The sequence below is a fragment of the Ovis aries genome, chromosome 15, assembly GCF_016772045.2.
Source record: "Ovis aries strain OAR_USU_Benz2616 breed Rambouillet chromosome 15, ARS-UI_Ramb_v3.0, whole genome shotgun sequence".
Taxonomy (NCBI): Eukaryota; Metazoa; Chordata; class Mammalia; order Artiodactyla; family Bovidae; genus Ovis; species Ovis aries.
In genome coordinates this window covers 80,495,392-80,522,290 of record NC_056068.1, presented here as the reverse complement: position 1 = coordinate 80,522,290, position 26,899 = coordinate 80,495,392, and the positions used below count along the sequence as shown (strand labels likewise).

Below are 26,899 nucleotides of genomic sequence, written 5' to 3'. Positions count from 1 at the left end.
TACTGTTCACTCTCATAAGGGTAACTTGTTCTAATTATATTTTTATATCATTGTGAGTTCCTTTCATGTTTGTTTCCCCAATAGACTTAAGCACATGAAACTGAGAACATGTTTGTTTTGCATGGATATGTACACCCAGGGTCAGGACTATGACTAAACTCATTTGGGACCAATACACAGTTGAATGAATTAATATTTCTTACCAAGAGTTCAAATGTTTCTGATGAATTAAGTCATGCACTTCTTTCTGGGATCCATTTGGCTTAATGACAGACCTCTGTCCGTATACCCTGTGTTTATGTCAATATTGGAATCTAGAGGTAAAGATGTAACTTGATTTTAGCGTTATCATAGAAAATTAATATACGTTACATTAATACACTCAGGGTTATCCTCAACAAGAAGAGCTGGATCCCTCATCAGTTGTTCTCCAGCAGTGAGATTAAGACCTGCTGTTGTTCTCATGGGGGCTTTGTCCCCTGAGAAGTCCATGAGTGTATAACTCTTTCTCTCTCCCAGTTTCTAATAGCTCCATCTGGCCTTATATTACAGGTAACAGACCAAGTGCTAGAGCCCCTTGACCGTTCATTCATTCAAATGATTGTCAATAGTTATCTAACAGATATGATGGTATTTCTGCAACCAGATTTACAGGAAGCTTGGAATAATGACCAAGGCAAATACCTGCAAATAAGCATGACTTTGATTATCGTGACCACCATTTTCAGGACACTGCAGGGATTCTCTTATTTTCTCATGACAGCAGTAGTCTTTTAGGGAGGACATTGTTTGGGGCTGCCTTTCTAGTATCTCCATTTTACAGAGGAATATATAGCGGCTTAAAGCAATTAAGTGACTTATTTAAGAAGATAGATCAGCAGCTCCTACCATACAAGACATGTTAGCTACTTCTCTGCCATTAAGTATTTTTTCCTCAATCTTTCCATGCACTGAAGAACTTTTCCCTTTTGACCAAAGGCTGAGAAGACCATCTCAGCAGAATATATCTTTTCTTTTATAGACTGAATTTCAGATTTGAAACTCATATGTGGAAGTGTTGAATTTGCCTGTTCATTGTCTAGGAAGTCAGGTAAGCCTCCAATCAAGTCTGCAATCTGTATAAATGTTTAGGGACAGAGGTAACCAGGAAAATATATCAGTGCACCTATTTTCATCTTGATTCATCCATAACTGAATATTGAACATTTTGAGTGTTATTATGTGTCTGTGATTTTTAAAAAGAGACTGTGTCACAAACACTATGGAAATTCTTAAGGAGGATGTGCACTTATCTCGTAAAAAAGTAAAAGAAATGTAAGGGCCTTGAGTCCCTGCTTTGCCATGCAGGGGTTTGTAGAAATTGAAAAGTTATTCAACTTTTCTCACTTTTTGTTTCTTCTTTTGAAGAATGGAAATATTAGCTCCATTGTCTAATCCCAAGGTATTTGAGAGTATCAAATTGAATCTTGATTTGAAATTTATTAAAATCTGGAGGGCATGTAACACCGTTAATGAAAAAGAGAAGAAATAGAGAAAAATAAAGGGGACCAAGTCTAACAGAACAATCGTATAAATGCACCGAGAGAACGGGTGTAGTAATCACACCAGAAGGAACAATTTTCATGAGTGAGGGGACCTAGACTCTAGCGATCATCCTTGTGGTTTGCTGGCATTAGGCACCCAGACTGATTAACTATTAGTTATATTGACCAAAGGGTATATCAACATTCATCATTTTATATATCTCCCTTGATCCTCTGCACTTCCTGATCAGGGAATATGTGTTCTTTTCATGTCTTCATGGCCCTTAGAACTAGCACGCAACCTGATAGACTGCAAGCACTTAGTTAGTACTTGGAGGAGAATGAATGTTGGAGGATTTACTGAAAAAAATTCAGTTAACACCCACTAGTAGCACAATCCATAAAAACCTTTTTAAAAGACTGCTGAAAAAGTCAATACATGATTCAAAGGCATTTCATCATTCTTATCTTAACATTATTGTTATCTCAAGAACATGCCTGAAATTATTTTTTCTCCTTAGGAAAATGCTGGATCAAGACTTACTCCTTCACTTTGTTGAGAAAAGGGATGGGGAAAAATGAAATGAAATGCTCCCAGCGTACTTCCCCTATCCATCAACTTACGGATATCTGTGTATTGGTTCAGGTGAGCTAGAAACCAAAAGGGTGTCTTCTCTGGATGATGATGCCCTCAGTGGCCTCCCCACCACCAGCAGGAGTAAAGAGGGGGTGAGGAGCTGCAGGCTTCTGTCTAGACCGTCACCCCCACTTTCCACCCCACAGCCTCATAGCCTGGTTTCCCCCTCTATGTTGAGACCTAAGGACTAATCTCATGATTCTCTTTATCAGCGTGTCACTCACCACAAAGCTGAGGAATCTCAGGCCAGCCCTAAACCCCTGTTTAACCCCTGTTAAATAATGATCACATCTCTTCCTATCCTTTTCTAAGCCAAGCAGCCACTCCTGCCCAACTCCTGATCATTCTGCTTTTCCTTCCGGGATTGACATTCAGTCATCAGCATAACCAGCACACACTTAGTCTCTCCTCTGGAAGTTCCCTACTTGTCCAGCTGAAATCTGTGTCTTGAGACAGCCATCTCTGTGATGGCAATTTTCTCTTCCACTTTCCTCTTAATGCTGTATGCTCCAGGTTTTTGACTTTATAACATGATCATACTCTCTGATTTTTCTCTCCAACATCTTTCTTTTAGTGGTCTTATTTAATTTTGTGGATTTAATATGATATAAGAAGATTAAATCACTAGCAAGCTGCCAATATAGTTCGAATTAATAAAATCCGATGCAACAAGTCCAGCTGTTTACACAACCCTTCTAAGTTAGATGGCCAGAAGGAATCCCAGACTCACCATGACTATTCAGAAATTGTCGCTCTTGCTATTTCTTGAACATCTGCTTCTTCTACACCATTCTTTTGTTATTATAAAAAAATGAAGTCATTATTGCTTCTTCTTTCCCTAATGCCTACATTCAACATATCATGAAATCCAGTCAGTTCTGCTTTTGAAATATATCCATAATTGCGTAACTTCTCACTACCTCCCTCAGTACCATCCTGTTCTAAGCCATCATTAACTGTTGTATAGATTAATAGGCTTAATGCAAAGAAATGGAAGTGGGTGACATCATAACAATCCAGACTTACATAAAGCTTTCTTTAACTTCACCTACATTTTGGGTCCCTAGATAGAATCTGTCACTATCTTCTAACAGGAAGAACATCTACATTAATTGAATTCTGTTAAGTGTCAGGCGATAATGTTAGACCCATTTTACAGATGGAGAACCTGAACCTCAGACATTCTAGTTAATACACAAGATGACTCAGAAAATACTTGGCATAGCTGGACTGTGCAAAACTTGAGTAAAACAGGATTATCATTTGAAAAATTAGAAGAAGGTAAGGACAGAATATGAGAGTCAAAAGGTTTTGGCAAAGAAGCAGATGCATGAGGGAGCACATAGGATGTTTCACTGTAGAGTTATCCAGAATTTCTCTATTACAACATCCACCCTCCTAATCAATGCATAGACCAATAACTCGGTCCTAGTCTAACGTGTAAAACCCTGCAATGCCAGTTTGCACCATCACTCCAGTTTGATATTGAGTTCAAGGGAAGACTGATGCCCAAGTCACAGTGAGCAATACCCAAAGTCAGTCATCTAGCACAAGGCGGGGCTAGAATTTGCATTTAGGTGTCCTTAGTCTGGACTCACACTTGTTAACTTCTATTCTCTGAATTTTTTATTCCTTGTACGGGAATTTCTATAGTATTGAACTTTGTGGAAATTACTCATTCTATGTATCCTATTATCTTGTGAGACTATTAAAGCTAGAACTTGATATATTAAAATTTGTATTACTAGAATATAGCACTGCTCATGATACAACAGTGGTAATCACAATGGGATGAATTAAATTATAGTAACCTATTTTATTGCATGAATATTCTTTGTGTCAGAAAAATCTGAATTGGGAGGCTAACAAATCTCATTTTTAAATTTATTTACTGTTCTTTTATTAGTTTTTGCCCACGCTGTGCAGCATGTGACATCTTAGTTCACAATCAGACATCGGACCCATTGCCCCCTATGTTGGAAGCACATAGGCTTAACCACTGAACCACTAGGGATCTCATTTTTAACAAATCTCTGCAATGATCTTGGATAAGTCTCCTTCCATTTCTGTACTTCAGTTTCAATCATTTATGAGGATAGATGTACTGGATTATATTATCATCCAAATCCTTTAAGCTAGAACATTTTATATTTCTAACATTATTTTAAAATTACTTTTGTTGTTATGCCTGTATTTAATTTAGAAAATTCAGATATAAGGTATAGCTTGAACATAATCATGCCTCTAAGCTCAGGTACCACCCAGATCCTTTTTTTTATTCATACATTGCGTTTTCATAATTTATAAATAACCCCCATGGAGAACAGCACAGTCGTGACTGAGTTCGCTCTTGCCGGGATAACTGGTGACCCACAGCTGCAGATGCCACTCTTTCTGGTGTTCACGCTCATCCACCTCCTCACTCTGGTTCAGGAACCTGGGGGTGATCACGCTGATCCTGCTGGACTCTCATCTCCACACTCCCATGTACTTCTTCCTTAGCAACCTCGCTCTGGTGGACTTTGGTTACTCCACGGCCGTCACTCTCAAAGTGATGGCTGGATTCCTCATGGGAGACAAGGCCATTTCCTACAAAGCTTGTGCTGCTCAGCTGTATGTTTTTGGTGGCTTTCTCTCTGTGGAAACTTTTCTCTTGGCCTCAATGGCCTATGACCGTCATGCAGCAGTGTGCAAACCACTCCATTACACCAACATCATGACACCAAGAGTGTGTGCCTGGACGGTCATAGGGTCCTACGTCCTTGGTTTTCTAGTGGCCTCTGTGCACACTTGGAATGCGTTTAGTCTCCCTTTCTGCAGATCCAATGTGATTGACCACTTTTTCTGTGATGTTACTCCTCTCCTGGCTCTCTCATGCTCAGAAAGCAACAGAAGTGAGATGGTTTCATTTCTTCTGGTTGGCTTCAATGTCCTCTTTTCTAACCTGGTCATCCTGGTCTCCTATCTGTTTATCTTTGTCACCATTCTGAGGGTGCGCTCATCTGAAGGACATCAGAAGGCCTTTTCCACCTGTGCTTCCCACCTCACTGCTGTCTCCATCTTTTATGGGACAGGAGCCTTCATGTACTTTCAGCCCGGCTCCCGCCATTCCATGAGCACAGACAAAATAGCGTCTGTGTTCTACGCCATAGTCATTCCCATGGTGAATCCACTGATCTATAGTCTGAGGAACAGAGAGGTCAAGACGGCATTAAAAAAGGCTGTGGGGAAGGCAAAGTCTTCTATAAGAGTCATATCTTAATTATATAGAAACAACAACAGTACGGTTACATACACGTCAAATCAAGCTAGGGAAAATATTGACTTGCTCTGTCAATAATTATGTAATTTTTTTTTTACATCATTCCTCAGGTTTTAAGTCTAGGAAACAAATGTGTTGACAAAATGCAATCTCAGGAATAATGACTTTGCAGGAATCAAGCATGAAACTATAATTCATATTTTTAAAATTTTTTTAAATTCCATTTTATTGTATATTTGTTCTGTGATCAACCATATTTTCATATGGACATTTATGCTCACCCGCATATTTAAGTCCATGCCCCCTGCACCTCATTTTCATGCAACTTACATGTAAGTCACCCACCCATGGATGGAGAGAAAAATGAGTTCAAGAGTCCAATGGGATTGGTCTGTTTTAATACTGCCATTTGAACCAATGATTTTGGTGTCTGATGATACATTTTAAAATATAATTTTACATATTTTAAAATAGAAATAGTCATTTTGTATGTGATTTTATTAAAAAAGAACTCTATATTTGAAATTATTTCATTTAAATACTTAATACTCTGGCCAAACATCATCACTCTAGGTTTATTATGAGTGCTTTTGTTTTAATTCTTTTCAGTGACAATAAGCATCATTAAATGAGCTTCTTTATTTATCTCAATTTTCATCTTTATGGACTCATTACCCAGAGTAACAGCTTCACGAGACAATTTTAACAGAAAAAAGCATAGCAGAATATAAAGGGGAATTAATGAAAGTATAATTTAAAGCATGATATAAAAATAACAACATTTAGTTTTACAGCCAGGCTTAACTCTTTGTCTATAGATGATCAGCTTAGGACACATTTTATGCTCCTTCCTTTCCCATTACAGCCAGGTCACCAACTGATAGATCACCACTCAGGCTCAAATTAGAGGCTGAGCTGACTGGTCCTTACCAGTCTCTAAGAATAATCTAGTTTAGCTTTTAAATTTGGGTATATTAGAACACTAAGACTCATCCAGAGATACGATAATAATTGCTTGTAAACATATCTCTTAAAACTAAAATAGTACCAACTTAGTCTAATGAGAATGTCTTTGAATTATCAATTCTCTATGTATTTGTCTTTCTGCAATTATTTCATTCTAGGTTAAATAATTTAGAACACACATAGAAAATATATAAGAATGTAAGTTTTTATTTCAAAACCACAGACCCATATGTGGGAAGCAATGTTTTGAATGGAATGTTTTGAATCTAGCATTGAGGGCTCCTGTGGTTTGGCTTGAAGAGCCAGCATATCCTTTTATGGGATAATGGAGGGTGGCTCAGTGGTAAAGAACCTGCCTGCCAATGCCTGAGCTGCAGGAGCCATGGGTCTGATCCCTGGGTTGGGAAGATCCCCTGGAGGAGGAAATGGCAGCCCATTCAAGTATTAATCCTGGGATAATCCAATGGACAGAGGTGCCTGGTGGGTTAAAATCCATGGATCGCAGAGTCAGACATAATTGAGCGATTGTGCACAACAATGAAATGGAGATAGTTAAAATGTTTATCCTTCAGAACCAAGTGAAAGATCACAGCAACAGATTCTCTCTCCTGATAGGAAAGATTTTGCCTTTTGGAGAAAAGGAACCAGGTTCTTCGTTTTCTATGAATTATCCTTATAAAATGCTAAAGCCTCCCTCGAATATTTCAAGTGTGAAGAATCATTTTGGCTACATATTTTGCAGATCCCAGTGTAAAAACAAGAGTGCTGAGCCCCTTGTTAAAGATGTATAGTAATTTTAAGTTAGCAAGAGCAGAGTGTTAAACCCGGTGCAGAACCTTCTAAGCACAAGGTCTTCATGGCTACACGGGATTCATGCTCATGAAGCCATCCCTGGACACTTTGCTTCCTCTTATATATAATCTTACAAATTATTGGTCGTAAAGTTTGTTCAAGTTTTTCCATAACATCCTATGGAAATGAACTTTTTGGCCAACCCAAATACAAAACCTTAATAGCTCAAGTATTGTCCACATTTTGTCGTAATGAAAATGCAAATTAAAGCATCAGTGGAAGAATACTGCACGTCTTTCAGAATGGCCAAAGTCCATGACACTGACAACATCAAGTGCTGCTAAGGATGTAGGGCAATGGGACTTCACTCATTGCCAGTAGGAATGCAAAATAGTACCATCTCTTTGGAAGACAGTTTAGCAGTTTCTTACAAAACTAAACACACTCTTATGATATAATTTAGCACTTGTTTTACTTGGTATTTACCCAAATATGTTGAAAACTTAAAAAGTAGCACACAAAAAGTAGCTCCAGAGTATTTATAGCAACTTTATTCATTATTAAGAAAACATGGAAGTAATCAATATGTCCTTCAATAAATGAATGGATTAATATTGTGCAATTCAAACAGTAGAACCTTATTCAGTGTTAAAAAAATGAGCTATCAAGCCATGAAAAACATGAAAAATATTTATATTCATATTTCAAAGTAAAGATACCAATGTGAATCAACTACCAACTGTCTGGTTTTGCTATTAACATTCCGGAAAAGGCAAAACTATGGTGATAGTAAAAGATAGTCAGTGCTTTTTAAGAGTTCAGGCTTTGAAAAGGATGAGTAGATGGATCACAGAGGATTTTTAGTGTAGCGAAAATACTTAGTATGTTACTATAATGAAAGATAATACCATCATATACTTGTCCAAATCCATAGAATATCCAGCATTAAAAGTGAACCCTAATGTAAGCTGTTACCTTTATACGGTTAAGAGGTGTCAATGTATGTTCATTCTTGGGGAAGAAACATAGCATTCTAGTGAGTGATATTGCTAACTGGGAGGCTACAAATGTGTGGCGACACGGGGCATATCTTAGAAATGATCATAAAATTTACGAAACTTAATTGAGATTGATCAAGAAAAAAGAGAGAACACTCAAATTACTTAACAGAAATAAGACGGCTTAAAAGAATTCTAAGAGCAATTATACGGGAACAATTAGTTGACAGACACAATTTTTATAAAAGACACAAACAAACACTATAGATTCGAGGACAAATAAAGAGATAAGTGAACTTACGCTAAGGAAAAAATTAGATTAATATAATTAAAACACTACCCAGAGCAAAAACTTTATGTTCAAGTGGCTTCACTGGTGAATTGTCCTAAACCTTTAGAGAATTAACAACACAATATTGCACAGAATATACAATAGGGAGAAACACATTTTTGTTTTGTATATCCCATACATGCTTATTGTGGATGTAGATAATTTTATTACTTTTGTCTGTTAACCTTCCTACTAACTTTATAAGTGGTTGATTTGCTACCTTTTTAGTATAATTGTCTTTGCCAGTGAGATTTCTCCTTTCAGAATATTCTGTTTATGATTATAGCCTATTCCTTTCCACTTAGAGAAGTCTCATTTACATTTCTTATAAAGCTAGTTTGATGGTCCTGGACTCTTTTAGATCTTGCTAAGCTGTAAAAGTTTTTATTTTCCCTTCCAATCTTAATGATAGCCCTTCCAGGTAGAGTATTCTTGGGTTCCCCTTCCATCTCCTTGAGCGTACCATGCTGCCTTCTTCTGGCCTGCAGAGTTTCTGCTGAAAGTTAGATGATATCTGTCTGGCAGCTCCTTTGTACGTGATTTGTTGCCTTCCCCTTGTTTTTTTTAATAGTCTCTCTTTAATTTTTGCCTTTTTAATTACAAGGTGTCTTGGTGTGGACTTTTTGGAGTAGATCCTGTTTGGGATTCTCTATTTCCTGGAGATGGATATCTGTTTCCTTTCCCAGAAGAGAAGAAGTTTTCAGCTTTATGTCTTAAAATATGTTCTCTTCCCTTTTCTCTCTCTTTTCTTCCTGGAACCCCTATCACAAGAATTAGTTTCCTTGATGTTGTCTTAGAGGTCTCTTGAAGCATTCTCATTTCTTGATGTCTGTTTTTCTTTTTTTCTGTTCTGCTTGTGTGATTTCCACTAGCCTGTCTTCCAGTCCACTCCCTCCATATCATCTAATCTTCTGCTTATTTTTTTTCTAGTGTGTTTTTTAATTTCAATTATTCTTCAGCTTTCTTTGGCTTTTCTTTATGTTCTCTACTTCCTTACAAGTTTCACTGGGTCCATCTTTTCTTCTCTCTTTGAGCATCTTTTGGAGCAAATCCTTGAACTCCTTGTTGGATAGATTGCGTATATCCATTGAGTTCTTCTGCACTCAATCTTGTTATTTCATTTGGATCATATCACTTTGTTGCCTTATTTTGACTAATTCATTAATTAGTCAAATTCACTACTTTGTGTTGTATTTGATAGGTTGGTTATGTTCCCCGGCCTTGGAAAGTGGCTTTACGTAGGAGACACCCTCCATGTCCCAGCCGGGCACTCCCTTCTGCTCTGTGCTCCGGGGGAGGCCCCTGTGTGGGTGGTGGAGTCACTTTGCTGCGGCAGGATGACTTCTCTGGGTGTGCGGATAGGTGTGACCGGCCTCTGGTCTGGCTGGTCACTGGGCCTGTCCTTGTGCAGAGGCTGTCAGCTGCTGGTTGGAAAGAATGGATCCTAGCCAGGCTGACTGCATGTCTAGGAGAGTCCTCTGTAGTGCTGGCCCAATGATGAGTCAGGCTGGGTCAAGGTGGCTGGCTATAAGCCCCCAGGGCGCCAGGAGCAAGTGCTGGCCTGCTGGTGAGTGGAAGTGGGTCCCAGGCTGACCCCCTGAGGGACCCAAGGAGTGCTCAGGTACAGACGCCTAGGTATAAGAGAAACAAGTTTTGAGAATGTGTGTACAGCATAATCACTACAGTTAATTATACTCTATTGTATATTTAAAAGTTGCTCACAGGGTAGACCTCAAGATTTCTCAACCAAAGAGAATAAATTGTAATTACGTTAGGTGATGAATATGTTAATTAAACTTACCAAGGTAATCATTTAATTATATATATTATATACATAAAATCAACACATACACACACGTGTGTGTGTGTGTGTGTGTGTGTGTGTGTGTGTGCTTCAGTCATGTCTGACTTTCTGTGACCCTGAGAGTCCCTTGGACTGCAAGGAGATCCAACCAGTCCATCCTAAAGGAAATCAGTCCTGAATATTCATGGGATGGACTGATGTTGGAACTGAAACTCTAATACTTTGACCACCTGATGCGAAGAGCTGACTCATTTGAAGAGACCCTGATGCTGGGAAGGATTGAAGGTAGGAGAAGGGGACGAGAGAAGATGAGAAGGTTGGATGGCATCGCTGACTTGATGGACATGAGTTTGAGTAAGCTCCAGGAGTTGGTGATGGACAGGGAGGCCTGGCGTGCTGTGGTCCATGGGGTCAGAAAGAGTTGGACACGAAAGAGCAACTGAACTGAACTGAACTGAACTGAACTGATGGATTGTAACCTGCCAAACTCCTCTGTCGATGGGATTATCCAGGCAAGAATACCGGAGTGGGTTGCCATGCCCTCTGCCAGGGTTTCTTCCCAACTCAGGGATTGAAATCGCATCTCTTGCGTCTCCTGCACTGGCAGGCAGGTTTTCTTACCACTGGTGCCCCCTGGGAAGTCATGTATATGTATATACTCAGCTTGGTGGATGTCAAATTTCTATAATGTCATATAACAATGATATTTCAAAGAGGTGGAAATAATAAAAGTAAACATTATTTAGAGAAACTTAATAAGCTATGATTTTCTATTCTACTTCGCATTTGAATCGGAATGTATAGAACTATTTCTCACTACTTGTTTGTTTGCTATATATTTCAGGTTCCCTGAAAATCACATTGATAAAATTCTAATTGAACTAACTTTTTGGATGGTGGCAGAGATTATATACACGCTCGCTACCAAAGTTTTCTTCCTACACACAAAGAAATTTCCTTGCAGATGTGATGGGAGTGTATGGTTATTATTCACCATGTGTTTTTATCACTCTCTTGTTTCACTTACAGAAACCTTTAGAGTCACTTGTAGAAGATGTCAGTATTGCTAAGTGTAAGAATGAGAAGGCGTGGTCTCTCTTTACCACTTAGAAATGAATTACTAGAAAACCACTCGAACCTTATATGACTGTAAGAAATCTGAGAAATATAGTTTCATCTAAAGGTATGAAATATGCATAAAAGGGAAGCAAGATTAGTATTGGGTTAGAACAAAGCTGGAATACTTGCCATTTGCTAGATTTTACCCCAATCAGGCTTAGATTTCCAAATTCAAAGGGCACGATAGACACAGAAAGATATTTTATTTCCAATGGGAAAGAAAGAAAATCCCACAGGATTTATGGAAGTAATGTCTGAGGCTTTGTGCTTCAATGCCCCAGCCTGTGTTTTCCTTCCTGCTCTGATGTCCACATCAGCAGCTTCCAAGAGTGTTAACAGCCTCTTTTTCTTTATTTTTGAGGACAGATGGGTATACTGTAGAAGAAATACCAACTCATACACCCATGACTTTGCTTAGTTAGTTCCCTGAGTACTTGATCCCCAAAGGCACGATTTTAATTAAAATATTGAGTCACGAGGCCTGGACCTGTGGATGGATCACAGGAGAGCCTGTTCCTGAGAGGTTCACATCAGAGTAATACCCTTCAAGACATTTGTCATCAGACCCTTCAGTCCCAACCTGACTTCATTGAAACTCACTAGAATGAGAATAACCTGGTGCCCCGGGCACCCTGTTCACTTGATTTTATCTTATTACAAGCGGGCCTCAGTGCTGGAGGCCTTTTCCTGCACAGTGACATTGCTGCAATATGTCAGTCAGAATGACCTTGGATGGCACTCTCTGATAGCAAGTGGAATCTTTCATGCAGACTGAGTGATTTACTAAGCATTTCACATCCTCCATTCTATTTCATCTCCAAACCACTCTATGAAACATCAGGGGCGGGAATCACTAATTCCATTAAAAAAATACAGAAAGTGAGGCTAAGGGTAGTGAAGGATTTCACTTTTGTTCTCATCTGAAATGAGAAATCCAGAAGTGAGGACTTTTGAGGTTTGAAGTGTAGTGCCAAGGAATCCACTTATGGTCCAAAAGGTGTATTTGAATTAATGAGATAAGATAACTCACAAGGTACAGACTTGTGGTTATAACGTACATGGGAGCTACAATGCACAGCATAGTGAGTACAGCTCATATTCCTATATTGCATACTTGAAAGTTATTAAGTGAGCGGATCTTAAAAATCCTCATCACAGGGGAGAAAAATTGTAATTACATCAGGATGGATGCTACCTAGACTTACTGTGATGATCATTTTATAATACATTCAAGTATCAAATCATCATGCTGTACATCTGAAACATATGTCAATTTTCCCTCTATTTAAAAGAGGTAAGTTAGGATCATAAGAGAGGGAAGCCATAACCTGCTTTCATCCAACCTCATCTTGTAGGGTTGTTGGCAGTTATGTTTCTGTGACTTGAGTAGAAAAGTTAGTAGAAAAGGAATTGGGATTGCATCTTGGAGTAGCTTTAGGAAATATTGACCATTGCTTTGCATATATAAGCCTTCCAGTCATTTTTCTTAAGAGTTAGAAAATAAGTGTTTTATATGATCACGTGTTTGATTCCTTAATATATATATCCACTTCAATATATTTCAGTTTTAAAAGGAAATTATTGGACTTTGACACTGAAATTAATAACTGATACGGTGGGTTGAAATCTGCCTCTTGTCTTCTATTCAGCACGCTAGTTTTTTATTTCATTTTTTCCTTTCCTTTGGACTAGAGTCATCTCAGCCTAAGTAGTTAATTTTCCTCTTTTTCCTCTCCTATTATTGCAACTTTCATCCTTCACTTATTGTTGTACCTTGATATTTTAATTTGTCTTCATTATGAAAGAACTGTATAACATTTTTATTCTGATTGATTCTCACCCTTTTTGCTCTTATTGTCAAATATTTTAGGATCTTCCCAACCCAGGAATCGAACCCCGGTCTCCTGCATTGCAGGCAGACGCTTCACCGTCCGAGCCACCAGGGAAGATGGCATTTTAGCTTTCAGTTCAGTTCAGTTCAGTCGCTCAGTCATGTTCGACTCTTTGCGACCCCATGAATCGCAGCACGCCAGGCCTCCCTGTCCATCACCAACTCCTGGAGTTCACTCAGATTCACGTCCATCGAGTCAGTGATGCCATTCAGCCATCTCATCCTCTGTCATTTAGCTTTACATACAACTAAAACTTTAGAAGATTTTTTTCAATAGTATTTAAAACACTTAATATATTTATTTGTGTTATCAACATGTTAGTTTTTCCAGTATTTTTTCTAATTTTCTCTATTTTTCATTTTGGAACCTTTTTCCAGAAGAACCTTCTTTAATAATTCTCTCAGCATAGATCTGTAGGCAGCTGGATTATTCCACCCCACCCTGAATCAGTTGCTCATGTTGAAAAGCTGCAGCCAGTCTCACTGAAGCTCTTACAAAAATAATGTTTAGTTTTCTTCTCTGGCTGCTTTTCAAATTTATATTTTGATTTTCATTAAATGAAACTATCATGATCAGTCTGAGGAACTCGGGAGTATTTTGAATGATACTACATTTATTCTCAAACTTATGCTATATAAAGTTTATAGGAGTTCCTTTAAAAGTAGGTCCAGAATTAAATAAAGTTGGGAAAACACTGCATTTGTCAAATCTAAACTTTAGGATCGCTGATAAGTAAATTCCCATGAAAGTGCTACACAGCATACTACAAATATTTGAGAAAATAGATTCCCTTGGGTCACTTTTTGAGACAAGCTGTCTCACTGTGATCCACTTCTACCAAATACCAGTTGTTCTGTACTGTGTATGAACACTCTTCCTAGGAGAATAGCATAAAGTTAAAACGTCATACTTAGGCTTTCTATAGACTGATTCCTCACATATAATTGCTGTGTGTTTTTTGCAAGCTACTTAACTTCTCAAATGTGTTTTTTTCTTCTGAATTTAACAGTTGATAGTAATAATGTCTATATGGGAATTTTTATGAATACTGTATTAGATTGGGCCTGGCATATAATATATGCTCAGCAGTCATGTATATGTTATGCAAATAACATATAATCTACATTTCATATATATATATATATACACACACACACATATATACATTATACTATTAATGAAGACAGCATTACAGTCATTCTAAATGCTAATAGCAACTGATTGTAATTTTCTGACCATAATCATCACTTTTTATTTGTAGCATAATAATTTGTAAGCATGTTTTATATTGCAATTTACAGAGTAAGCTTCTCTGTTTTCTGGGAAAAAAGGATTTAATATGATGTATGTTCTTAAGGGTGAGTTAATAAAAGAATAGCAATAACCATAAAAACATTTCTGAGAGATTATCACTTTTGACACTGCAATGAGAGTGTATATAAAAGTTGTCTTCCAAGTACATTATGACCCAGTGATGCATAGAGAAGTGTCATGCCAATGTTACACACGTGTTTAGAGTCACAGTAGAAAATGGAGAATCTGGCATTTAAATCTAGATAAGTCTGTCTGAACTTTACATGCTCATCTCTCTCACACTATATAGACACTGTCCAACCATGGACTTAGAGGAAAGATTCTAATACATTTCTAGTTACAACAGTAGCAGCTGTTTCTACCAGGATGAGAACAATAAACAACAGACACTTGTAGCCTAAGAGTATAAGGTGGTCTCAATACCCTGGTGTATGAGAATTCCATTCAATCATCCCTTCATAGAGTAGACATTAATTGCTCAAATTTTTACTGAGTTTAAGCTTGCTCTCCTCCATGCATGACAGGCCAACGGAGCAGAGAGAGATGAGTGACTGAGAAGATAGCAGACTAAAGTCTCAAAATATCCATCTTCTGGGCCTTGGATGCCGGGTTCTTTTATGGATCAGGAAACAAAGTAAAAAGTCCATTAATCTTGCAAATATATCCTAGGATGGCAACCTCAGGCAGAGGATGTGTTAATTCTTCCTTCCTGACATCTCCAGATGGACAAGCCTCTGAGCAAAGGCTCGTTAACAGTCAGGTGGAGGGGCAGGATTCTCTGAGGCAGGCCATTATGTACAATTATAATTTTTAAAAAGTAACTAAAAGCAAGTCAAAGAAACAGTTGTAATATGGAATCAAGGTTGGTTTTTTCCTGAAACAAAATATCACAAGGAAAATTCTAGGAATTACTGCACTGAGGCTTTTAAAACTGATAGACAATAAGAAACAGATTTTAGGTATGATGGATTCTCCTTGAGAAATAGGTTATGGCTTGGCACACAGTGATGCATGTTTCCAAATCAGTGGGAATAAAATATACACCAGTCTGAACCTAATCGTCAGTCCCAGTGGTTTTTGCTTTATGCAGGACAGGACTTCACTTATTCTTGCCAGTTGTCCATGCTGGTCCTCTGGTCCACACCAATCATTCCCCCTGATAATTTTCGTCTTTGGGCTGGGCATCTTTGTTTGCTTGTGTTTGTTTATGAATTGTGTTCTGGGAAGAACACTGAAAACAAACTTTCCAGGAACGAGTCTTGCTATCTGTGCTGCAGTCCCTCTGGCTTCTTTAGATTCTGCCACCTTCTTTGACAACTTGAAGACACCGTAGCTTTTCACTTTGTTTGGGCAATCCTTCCCATGCTGTGGAGAAGGAAATGGCAACCCGCTCCAGAATTCTTGCCTGGAGAACTGCATGGACAGAGGAGCCTGGTGGGCTACAGTCCACGGGGTTGTAAAGAGTCAGACACGACTGAGCGACCATCACTCACGCTTACTACGTTACCTCTATCCATCCTTCATGTATTGGCTGAGGTGTTGATTCTCTGAGAAAACCTCTGCCTGTCACTGAAAGTGTGTTTTTATGGGGCTTCCCTATAGTAGTCAGTGGTTAAAAATCTAACTTGCAATTGCCTTGCAATTTAGGCAACAGATTCGATCCCTGGTCGGGGAAGTAAGATCCCACATGCAGAGGAGCAACTGAGCCGTCTTGACATAACGAAAGATCCCTCCTCGTGCAACGAAGATCTCACCGGCCAACTAAGATCCGACACAGTCAAATGAATGAAGATTTTCAAAGCATATTCTCACTATTCACTCTCATGTGGGCACCTTGTTCTAATTATAGTTGTATATCCTGATTTGTGAGTTTGCTTAATGCTTGTCTTCTCCTGTTAACCTGAGCATGTGAGACTGAACATTTGTTTTCTATAGATATGCACACCCATGGCCAGGACTATGGCTAAACTCATCTGGGACCTGTACAGTGTTGAATGAATGAGTAATTCTTGTCAATGGTGCAAATGTTTCCATCGAATTAAGGCATGCAATTCTGTCTAAAATCCATTTGGCTTAATAACAGACTTCTGCCCCTGTGTTTCCCATGCTTATGCCAATGTGCAGCCCCAGAGGTAAGGATGTAACTTGATTTTAGCATCATCAGAGAGAACTAATACAAGCTATGCTAATTCACTCACAGTCTCCCTCAGCAAGCAAAACTGGATTCCTGGGCACACACTCATCACTGTTTGTCCAGTAGTCTGAGATAAGGCCCTATTGTGGCTCTCATGGGGGCTTTGTCCCCCGAGTGTTCCATGGATGTACAACTCTCTCTTTCAGTTCCCAATAACTCCATTTGGCTTTATAGGTAAAAGACCATGTAAATGGACCATAAAATGTTACTTGACCCTTGATACATTCAACTGATTGTCTACAGTGTCTGTTACCTTCCATGGCCTTGCCCCAGAGTGAGAGCTCTCCTAACTGGGAGCCCATAGTCATGACCAGGAAAAATAGTCATGACTTTTGATTATGATAATTGCCATTTCCCGGATACTGCAGGGATTCTCTTCTTTTCTCATGACAGCAGTAGCCTTTTAGGGAGGATGTTGTTTGGGGCTGCCAATCTAATATCTCCACTTTATAGATGAATATAAGGTGACTTAAAGGAATTGGGTGACTTATCTGAGGAGACACGTCAGCAGCTCTTACCATACAATCATGTTAGCTATTTCTGTGGCATTGCTTTTTTTTCTCAATCTCTCTTTGCTCCAAAGTTCTTTCCCCTTTTGATCAAAGACTAAGAAGAAAATCTCAGTAGAATGTTTCTTATCTTTTATAGATTGAATTTCTGATTCAAGACTCATATGTGAAATCAGTGAATTAGCCTGTTCATTGTTCAGCATACCAGGTAAGCCTCCAATCAAATCTACAGTCTGTATATATTTTTAGGGACAGAGGTAGGCAGGAAAATATATCAAGGTACCCATTTCCCTCTTGATTTATTCATAACTGAATACTGAATATTTTATGCAACAAACTGGATGTTATTAGGTATCTGTGATTTTTAGTGATAGACTGTGTTACAAATACCATGGAAATTCTTAAGAAGACTATGTATTTATGTTGTATAAAAATAAAAGGAACAAGAGGGTCTTCAGTCCCTGTTTTGCCTTACAGGAGCTTTTAGAACTTGGGCAAATTGTTAAACGTTTCTCATTTTTAGTTTCCTCTTTTGGAGTATGGTAATATTAGTTAACAACTGGCTAATCCCAAGGTTTTTGGGAGTATCAATTTGGATCTCAATGTGAAAATTTATTATAACTCGGAGAGCACATATCATTAATGAAAAAATTAAAAAAGAGGGGGGCCCAGGCTAAGTGACCAACTATAAATTTGCACTGAAATAAGAGGCATAAAAAATCATAGCAGAATGAAGAATTTGTGGGAATGAAGTAATCTGGACTCTAGTTTCTATTCTGAGGCTCTGCTGGCGTTAGGCACTTAGTTACTAGTTGATGGATTGATTAACTGTCAGATATATTGAGTGGTGAACTACAGTGTAAATGAGACCATGGTACCATCCCACTGGCCCAAGACAAAAATAATGCTCTCTGCTTGGGAATAAAGAATAGGAATTTCCCAAATAATCAGCATTTTGTATATTACTCTTGTACTTCTGTACTTTCTGATCAGGGATATGCTTCTTACATCCTTCTAGACCTTAGAAAGGCACACAGCCTGATACACTGTAAGGACTTAGGTTGGAGAGAGAATGAATGGTGATGAATTACTGATCCAATTCCAGCACTTTATGTGGCTTGTTCATTGGTCTTATTGAAAATTTATATAACTTTTAAATGTAGAAGTAGTCTTTCCTTTTCTTTCCTGATAGAGAGGGGAGAGGAAACTTATCGTAAATATGTGTTCATATAGTTTTTGTCATTCAACTTGGATTCAGAAAGATAGTATATTAGTTAAGTTCCCAGTAGCTAATTGTATATTTAATTTCAATACCCATGTTGTTTATTTCTCCACATTACTTGTGAATAACTCTCTAAATAAATTGGTCATTCATGAATAGGCCAATATAACGAATAACATATTTTGTGCCCCAGCTGGGGTAGAGCGACTATATATCAAATATTAGGAGAATATTCTCAGTGATCCAAATGACATGACTTTAAATTCAAAATGACAGGACTTCAAATACCAGCTCTGCTACTTGCTAGATTTATGGACTTCTCTGTGTAACTCCTTGTGAGCAGGCTTCAGCTTCCCCATATGTGAAATGGGGATAGATCATACGTCACAGGGGCGGGTGATAAATCACTGCAGGTATAGTGTGCGTGCACATTTCCGGTGCCTTGAAAATTGAAAGTGCTCAGTAGTTTCTGACTATCATCGTTTAATTCATTATTTAAGTTTGTGCATCTGCTTATATAGTATTGATGATACATATGAGAGATGCATCTTAAATTAAGATGAAGCAAATTATTACAAGTAACACAGTGATCAGTGGTGCTCTATAACTTATAACAGAAAGGCAGTGTCTACAGAGGAGTTTTGGAAGACTTCATGGAAACTTTGACACTCATGTTATTCTTTGAAGAGTAAATTTGAATTGTACTAAGGGCACCTGGGCTACCCTGGTGGCTCAGAGGTTAAAGTGTCTGCCTGGAATGCGGGAGACCTGGATTAGATCCCTGGGTCGGGAAGATCCCCTGGAGAAGGAAATGGCAACCCACTCCAGTATTCTTGCCTGGAGAATCCCATGGATAGAGGAGCCTGGTAGGCTACAGTCCATGGGGTCGCAAAGAGTCGGACACGCTTCACTTTCACTTTCACAAGGGCACAGAGTATCTTGTTCAATTTTTAATTGTGTCCTGAACACCCAATATGTGGTGATCAATCCCCAAAAAAATCTTTCAAAGAGATTGCTAAAAAGCCAATACGTGATTTAAAGACCTTTTGTAATTCTACCTTATCAGCGGTGGTTTAGTTGCTTAGTCACGTCAAACTCTTGCGACCTCGCAGACAGAAGAGCCTGACAGGCTACAGCCATGGGATTCTCCAGGCAAGAACACTGGAGTGGGCTGCCATTTCCTTCTCCAGGGGATCTTCCCGACCCAGGGATCGAACTTGTGGCTCCTGCATTGTAGGCAGATTGTTCACCAACTGAGCTACAAGGGAAGCTTTGCATATAATAATAGGCAAATTGGCAGCTATATTTCAGGGTCTGCAGAGGTGAAAAAACCCCGATACACGTGTCTCCCTGCAAAAGTCAGGGTCCCTGGTGTTTGCCCACCTCCACATGCTGCTCAGCTCTCAGGCAGGGTTCTCCTTCAGCGCCAAGAGGATCTGGCCTGCAGGGGTAACTTCGGAGGAGCTGTCTCTAACGCCCGTGTCAACAGCGTCCCTCTAGTCCCGAGGTCAGCTCTGGACTCTTGCTGCTTCGACAGGAAGCCACTGTCCTTCTCCAAAGCCCGGTGGGAACGTTCCAGGAGCCGCCTGGACTGCCGGGCTTCCTCTCTCCGGTCGCGGGTCGCGTTTTGGAGCTGCTGGACGGTCACACGGCTCTGGCCGAGGTCCTGAACCAGCTCGGAAGGGACATCAAGGAGCATCTGCAGCTCTTGCTCGGGCAGCAGGGTGAAGCTGGATACAGGCCTTCCATCAGCGGCCTGGCCACGTTCTTCCACTCCGACCCTGCCCCACAGTCTGTTTCATCTCTGTCAAAGGACTCCTGGGTGATCCAAGCTGTCCCTCCATCTGAATTGTGTGTCCCCCACTGGTTCCAAGCTGATGCCACAAACTTGGCATTGGCGGGAAGACACAGGAAGTAATCACCGCCATCCGCTCGGGCGCCATCCTCCGCCAGGACCGGGGTGATGGGGTCCCGGGAACTCATCAATGGCCAGAACGTCAGGCGCCTTGCTCCTCCTCTCCTTGAGGCAGGAGGCCGCCGAGCCCCGCTGTTCCCGGCGGTTGTTGCTGCGCAGCAGACGCTGCTTTAGAGCCCGGATCTCGCCGGGTTCCGGAGCTGCAGGGCCGTGTCTTGTGAACACGAGACTGCGTTCGCAGCTACTTTTTTCTCCCCTGTACCAAAGTGCCGACTTAAGACACTCCTTCAGTTTGTTGAGAAGAAAGATGGTAAAAAAATAAAATGAGATGCTCTCAGCACGTTTCAGCCCCCCTCGCTAGATTTAGGGGCAAATGATACGAGTATTGATTAGTGTAAGTGAGAACCAGGAAGGTGCCTCCCCTGGATAACGCGGCCTTCCTACCACCCCAGCAGGAGTAAACAGGGAGTGGGGACCTGCGTTTTCCTTCAAGACCTCCACCCTCCCCTCCACCCTCTAACCTCATGGCCCGGCTGTCACCCTCTACCTCGAGACCTGAGGACTGATCTCATTTTCTCTCTTTTGGCGTGTCACTCACCATGAAGGCGAGGAATCTCAGGTCAGCCCTCAAGGGCTGTTGAATAAAGTCCCCATCTCTTCATAGCCCTGTTTCTAAGCCCCACAGCCACTCCTGCCCAACTCCTGAAACCATTCTGCTCTTCCTTCTGGGATTGACAGCCGGTCATCAGCATAGCCAGAAACTCTCCTCCGGAAGTTCCCTTAACCTACTGTCCAGCTGACATCTGCGTCCTGGGACAGGGCTTCCCTAGAGACCGCTCAGCGGTGCCATTCTCTCTCCCCTTTCTTCTCAGTGCTGTATGCGCCATGGTCTGACTTTACAACATTGTCATACTCTGATTTTTCCCCCCAAACTTCTTCATTTAGTTTTTAGTGGCCTTTTCTAGTTTTGTGGGTTTAATATGATAGTTTTAGGAACAGTTCAACAGTTAGTCGCTTGGTTGTGTCCGACTCCTTGTGACCCCATGGCCTACAGAGTCCATGGATTTCTCCAGGCCGGAATACTGGAGTGGGTAGCCTTTCCCTTCTCCAGGGGATCTTCCCAATCCAGGGATCGACCCCAGGTCTCCCAAACTGCAGGTGGATTCTTTACCCGCTGAGCCACAAGGGAAGATCGGAGTGGGTAGCCTATCCCTTCTCCAGTGAATCTTCCCAGTGCAGGAATCAAACCAGGGTCTCCTGCACTGCAGGCAGATTCCTTACCAGCTATTAGGGAGGCACTTGATATAACATGTGAAGTTTAAACCCTAGCCAATTGCTACAATATTTCAAATTAGTAAAATCTGATTCAGCGGGTCCAATTGTTTACGCAACCCTTCTAAACCAAAAGGAATCTCAAATTCACCACGACAGATCTGAAATCATCTTTCTTATTCTTTCTAGAACATTGGTTTCTTCCTCACTATTCCCTCTGTTGCTATACAAAAAATGGAGTCATCGTTGCTTCCCCTTTCTCTAATGTCTTACATTCAATACATCATGAAATCCAGCCAACTCTATTTTGAAATATACCTAGAACTGGGCACTTTTTCATTTTCTCTTTCACTACCTGCCTGCTCCAAGCCATCAGCTTCTGTTACATAGATGATGAGATTAATGCAAAGAAACATGAAATTGGTGAAATCATAGCGTACTAGTCCTCATGCTCACATGTACGTTTTCCTTAACCTTGCCTACATTTTGAGTCCTTAGAAAGAGTCTGTCACTACCTTCTAACAGTAAGAATGTCTTCATTGATTGTATTCTATTAAGTGCCAGGCAATACTGTTATACCATTTTACAAATGGATAAAATGAGGCTAAGACACCCTAGTTAATACATAATGTCATTCAGAAAAAAATGAATTCTTACTTGGTATAGCTGTAATGTCCTATATCTAAGTAGACAAGGAGTATTGTATGAAAAATTGGAAGAAGACATAAATGGAATATGACAGTGGAAGAAATTTGGGGCAGAAGCAAATGGAATGCATGAGGATGCAGGACATTGGATTTTCTAGCTATCTGGAATTCCTCTAATCCACTTCTCAAATCAATGCAGAGACCAATAACTCTGTCCTAACCTTAATGTATAAAATTCTACAGTGCCAGTTTGTATTATCTCTCCAATTTGACAATGAGTTCAAGGGACAGTGGATGGACAAATGATATCAAGTAATACCCAAAGCCAGTCCTCTAGTACCAGGTGGAGCAGGACTGTGCATCCAGATATCTCTATTCTGAACTCACACTTTTAACTTTACTCTCTACATGTCTTTATTCCTTGTACAGGATTTACTACAGTATCCCACTGCATGAAATGACATAATCTATGTATCCCATTATCTTTTGAGAAAATGAAAGCCTAGAATACAATATTCTAAACTTGGATTTAGGAGAGTATAATACTGCTCGATACAATAGCAGTAATTGAAATGACATGAACTAATTTACAGGGACCTATATTATTTCATGAATAGCCTGTCAGTGTTTAAAAATCTGAATTGTGATGCTAACACATCTAATTTAATAACAAATCCTGTGATTTTCCATAAGTTGCCTTTTGTCTATGAACTTTAATTTTGGTAATTTAAATAGAAGAATAGATAATTAAGATAGAAGATAGGGTTGTATTATCTCCAAAATCCTTTAAGCCAGAACACTCTATTTTCCACCAATATTTAAAAATTGCAGTTTGTTGTTACACCCATGTGAAATTCAAATAATTCTGAAACAAGGTATTTACTGGACATAATGATAGCTCTAACTATGCTGCTAACAAGCTCCTCTTTTCTCACTGCTATAGGCCATTCACATACTGCACAAATGATCCCCGCGGAGAACAGCACAGGCGTGACTGAGTTCGCTTTTGCCGGGATAACTGATGACCCACAGCTGCAGATCCCGCTCTTTCTGGTGTTCGCGCTCATCTACCTCCTCACTCTGGTTGGGAACCTGGGGGTGATCACACTGATCCTGCTGGACTCTCGTCTCCACACTCCCATGTACGTCTTCCTCAGCCACCTCTCCCTGGTGGACTTTGCTTACTCCACGGCCGTCACTCCCAAAGTGATGGCTGGCTTCCTCATGGGAGACGAGGCCATTTCCTACAAAGCTTGTGCTGCTCAGTTTTTCTTCTTTGCAGTCTTTCTCATTACAGAAAGTTTTCTCTTGGCCTCAATGGCCTATGACCGTCATGCAGCGGTGTGCAAGCCACTCCATTACACCAACATCATGACACCAAGAGTGTGTTCCTGGATGGTTGTAGGCGCCTATGTTCTTAGTGTTCTGGAGGCCTCTGTGCACACTTGGAACATATTCAGTCTCTCTTTCTGCAGATCCGGGTGATTGGTCACTTTTTCTATGATGCTACTCCTGTCCTGGCTCTCTCATGCTCAGACAGCAGCAGAAGCAAGATGGTGGTTTTCATTTTGGCAGGATTCAATATCATCTCTTCTGTCCTAATCATCTTGATCTCTTACCTGTTTATCTTTGTCACTATTCTGAGGGTGCGCTCATCTGAAGGACATCAGAAGGCCTTTCCCACCTGTGCTTCCCACCTCACTGCTGTCTCCATCTTTTATGGGACAGCTTCTTTCATGTACTTTCAGCCTGGTTCCCACCATTCCATGAACACAGACAAACTGGCGTCTGTGTTCTATGCCATAGTCATTCCCATGGTGAATCCACTGATCTATAGTCTGAGGAACAAAGAGGTCAAGAGGGTGTTAAAAAAGGCTGTGGGGAAAGCAAAGTCCTCTCTAAAATTCAAATTTTAATGAAATAGAAATGCATTTAGTATGTACCAAGCTAGGGAAAATATTGACTTGCTAGACCATCAGTTTTATAAAATTATTGATGTACTTTCTCAATTCCTTTATTAAGTGTATGATGCAAATGGCTTACAAATATGATATCTCAAGAAAAATAGTTTAGGTAGTATCAACCTTGAACTCAGACATCTTATATAAAATTTCTCTTTATTTTTATTAGATAATTTCATTATTTCACATGATCAGCTCCACTGTCATTTCATTCAATGTATATCAAGTAAATGCCCAAAGAAACGTCATTTATGGAAACCTCATGTGAATCACACGTTCATGAATGGACAAAAAATGAGTTCAGTATAAATGAGATTAGGCTATTAGAATATATTTGTAATATATATTATATAATTTAATAAAGGGCTTCCCTGGTGGCTCAGGCAATGATTTTGGTGTCTCATAATGCATTATTAAATATAAACTTGGTGCCAAATATCCTGGCTATAGTTTTATTGCTTAATGTTTTGTTTTCTTTGTTTTTCTTGTTTCAATGATAATAAGCATAATTATATGGTCATCTTTAATTTTCTCAATTATCGTATATATCAGCTCGTTATCCAGAATGTACATTTTCATATAACAATTTGAGGGCTTCCTTGGTGGCTCAGATGGAAAAGAATCTGCCTGCAATGCAGGAGACCTGGGTTTGACCCCTGGGTTAGGAAAATCCCCTGGAGAAGGAAATGGCTACCCACTCCAATTTCTTGCTGGAGAATCCCATGCACAGAGGAGGCTGGTGAGGTACAGTCTATGGAGTTGTAAAGGGTCAGACATGACTGAGGGGCTAACACTTTCACTTTCATGAAAATTTTAATTAAAAAATTAGACCAGAGTATAAGACAAGAGAAATAATACTATAGGCTTATTTTATTTATGGAAATCAAAATAACATTTGATTTTAAAATAAGACAGCTCTGTCATCAGGTATTCAGCCTAGGACACATTTCATTTCCCTTCCTTCCTATTTACAGCCTACTTAGAGACTGGCATTTAAGCTCAAAGTAGAACTTGGCCTGATTGGTCCTTGTCAATCTCTATGAATAACCTAGCCTATGTCTCAGTTTTTAGATGTCAGAACACTACAAATCATTCTGTGCTATGACAACAATTATGAAGATATCTTTTAAAGAAATCTAAAGATTTAACATCATGATCAGATAAGATTTATTTATTTCACATGAATTGTTCACCATCCAGAAATCTATGTGGTAAGCCACATTAGCAAAAGAAAAGATAAAAATCACATGATGATCTCATGGATGCAAATGTCATGGGTATTTTGAAAGTAATTGCATGAAATATGTGGAATTCTTTGGGTAGTATAGCAATGTCAAAAAAACATTTGACAAAATTCGTTGTCCATTCATGATATAAAATTATCATTAAAGTGGGTATAGAGGGACCATATCTCAATGTGCAAAGGCCATTTTATGGCAAACTCACACCAACATAATACTCAACAGCGAAAATCTGAAAGCCTTCCAGGTTAATTTAATATGTGGCCTTACAGGCCTCGTATTAGTCCAGTTTTTCTAAAGAGCGGACAGGACTCATCTTCCTGGTGTCAGACCCCCAAGGCTGGGGTACCTAACACTCAGCTCCAACCACTTACTCTCCAGGGAGGATCTTTGCCCTGAAATCCCCACTTCTGTGGCCCTTTCCAGGGGCACAGGTCCCAACCTGTTTGTGTCTCTTCCCTTCCAACCTGATTCCATATAGAACTTTCTTACAAAAAGACTTTGGTTCTTCAAAGTCTTTCTGCCAGTCTCCATTTGGTTTTTGGTGAGTGTTGCTCCACGTGAAGATTTCTCTTTAAATTGGAGAATACTTGCTTTGGGCTTCTCCAGTGGCTCAGCTGGTAAAGAACACACTTGCCAATGCTGGAGACACAGAGACTCAGGTTCAACCCCTGGATCCGAGGGTCCCCTGCAGAAGGAAATGGCAACCAGCTCCAGTCCTCTTGCCTGGAGAATCCCGTGACAGAGGAGCCAGGAGGGCTACAACCCACGGGGTCACGGAGAGCCGCACACGACTGAGCTTGCCCGCCGCCACACTTGCTTTGCACTGTGGTCTGAGCTTCTGCTGTACAGTGAGGTGAATCAGCTACACATACACTTACATCCTCTCCTTCTTGGATTTCTTCCCCATTTACAGATGTATTTTTGTTTGTGATGGCAGGTGAATTCTGCACTCTCTTACCCTGACATCTTGATTTCTTCTCTCAAATTAGTGGGAAAAAATGTTTCCAGTCTGCCAGAGTCCAGCTCCAGCAGCCAGGGAGCCAACCTGAAGAGATGGACGGTGCCGGCGATGATGATGTATCCTCTGACTCATAGTACGCGACTACATATTTATTTCAAGCTTCAAGTTCTCTTTTATACTTTGACAAAAGCATTAGGTCAGAGGTTTGACGTTTTTAGTTTCCCCCACCCAGGTTTACTGTATTTAACTTGTGACTACATTGTAACTCATGCTATATTCCTCAGTTTATTTCTTATCTTTCTAAATCCTGTTTGCCCCTAGCATCTTAACATCATT

At 39.9% G+C, this 26,899-nt stretch overlaps 3 pseudogenes; 2 read left to right on the top strand and 1 right to left on the bottom strand.

The window, feature by feature from the left end:
- The first annotated feature begins 4,473 nt into the window (after positions 1-4,473).
- Positions 4,474-5,422, top strand: LOC101108514 (olfactory receptor 5B12-like; annotated as a pseudogene).
- An 8,736-nt stretch (positions 5,423-14,158) lies between these two features.
- Positions 14,159-21,365, bottom strand: LOC101108253 (DNA fragmentation factor subunit alpha-like; annotated as a pseudogene).
- Positions 21,366-23,351: 1,986 nt separating this feature from the next.
- Positions 23,352-24,313, top strand: LOC101107992 (olfactory receptor 5B12-like; annotated as a pseudogene).
- Positions 24,314-26,899: the final 2,586 nt, after the last annotated feature.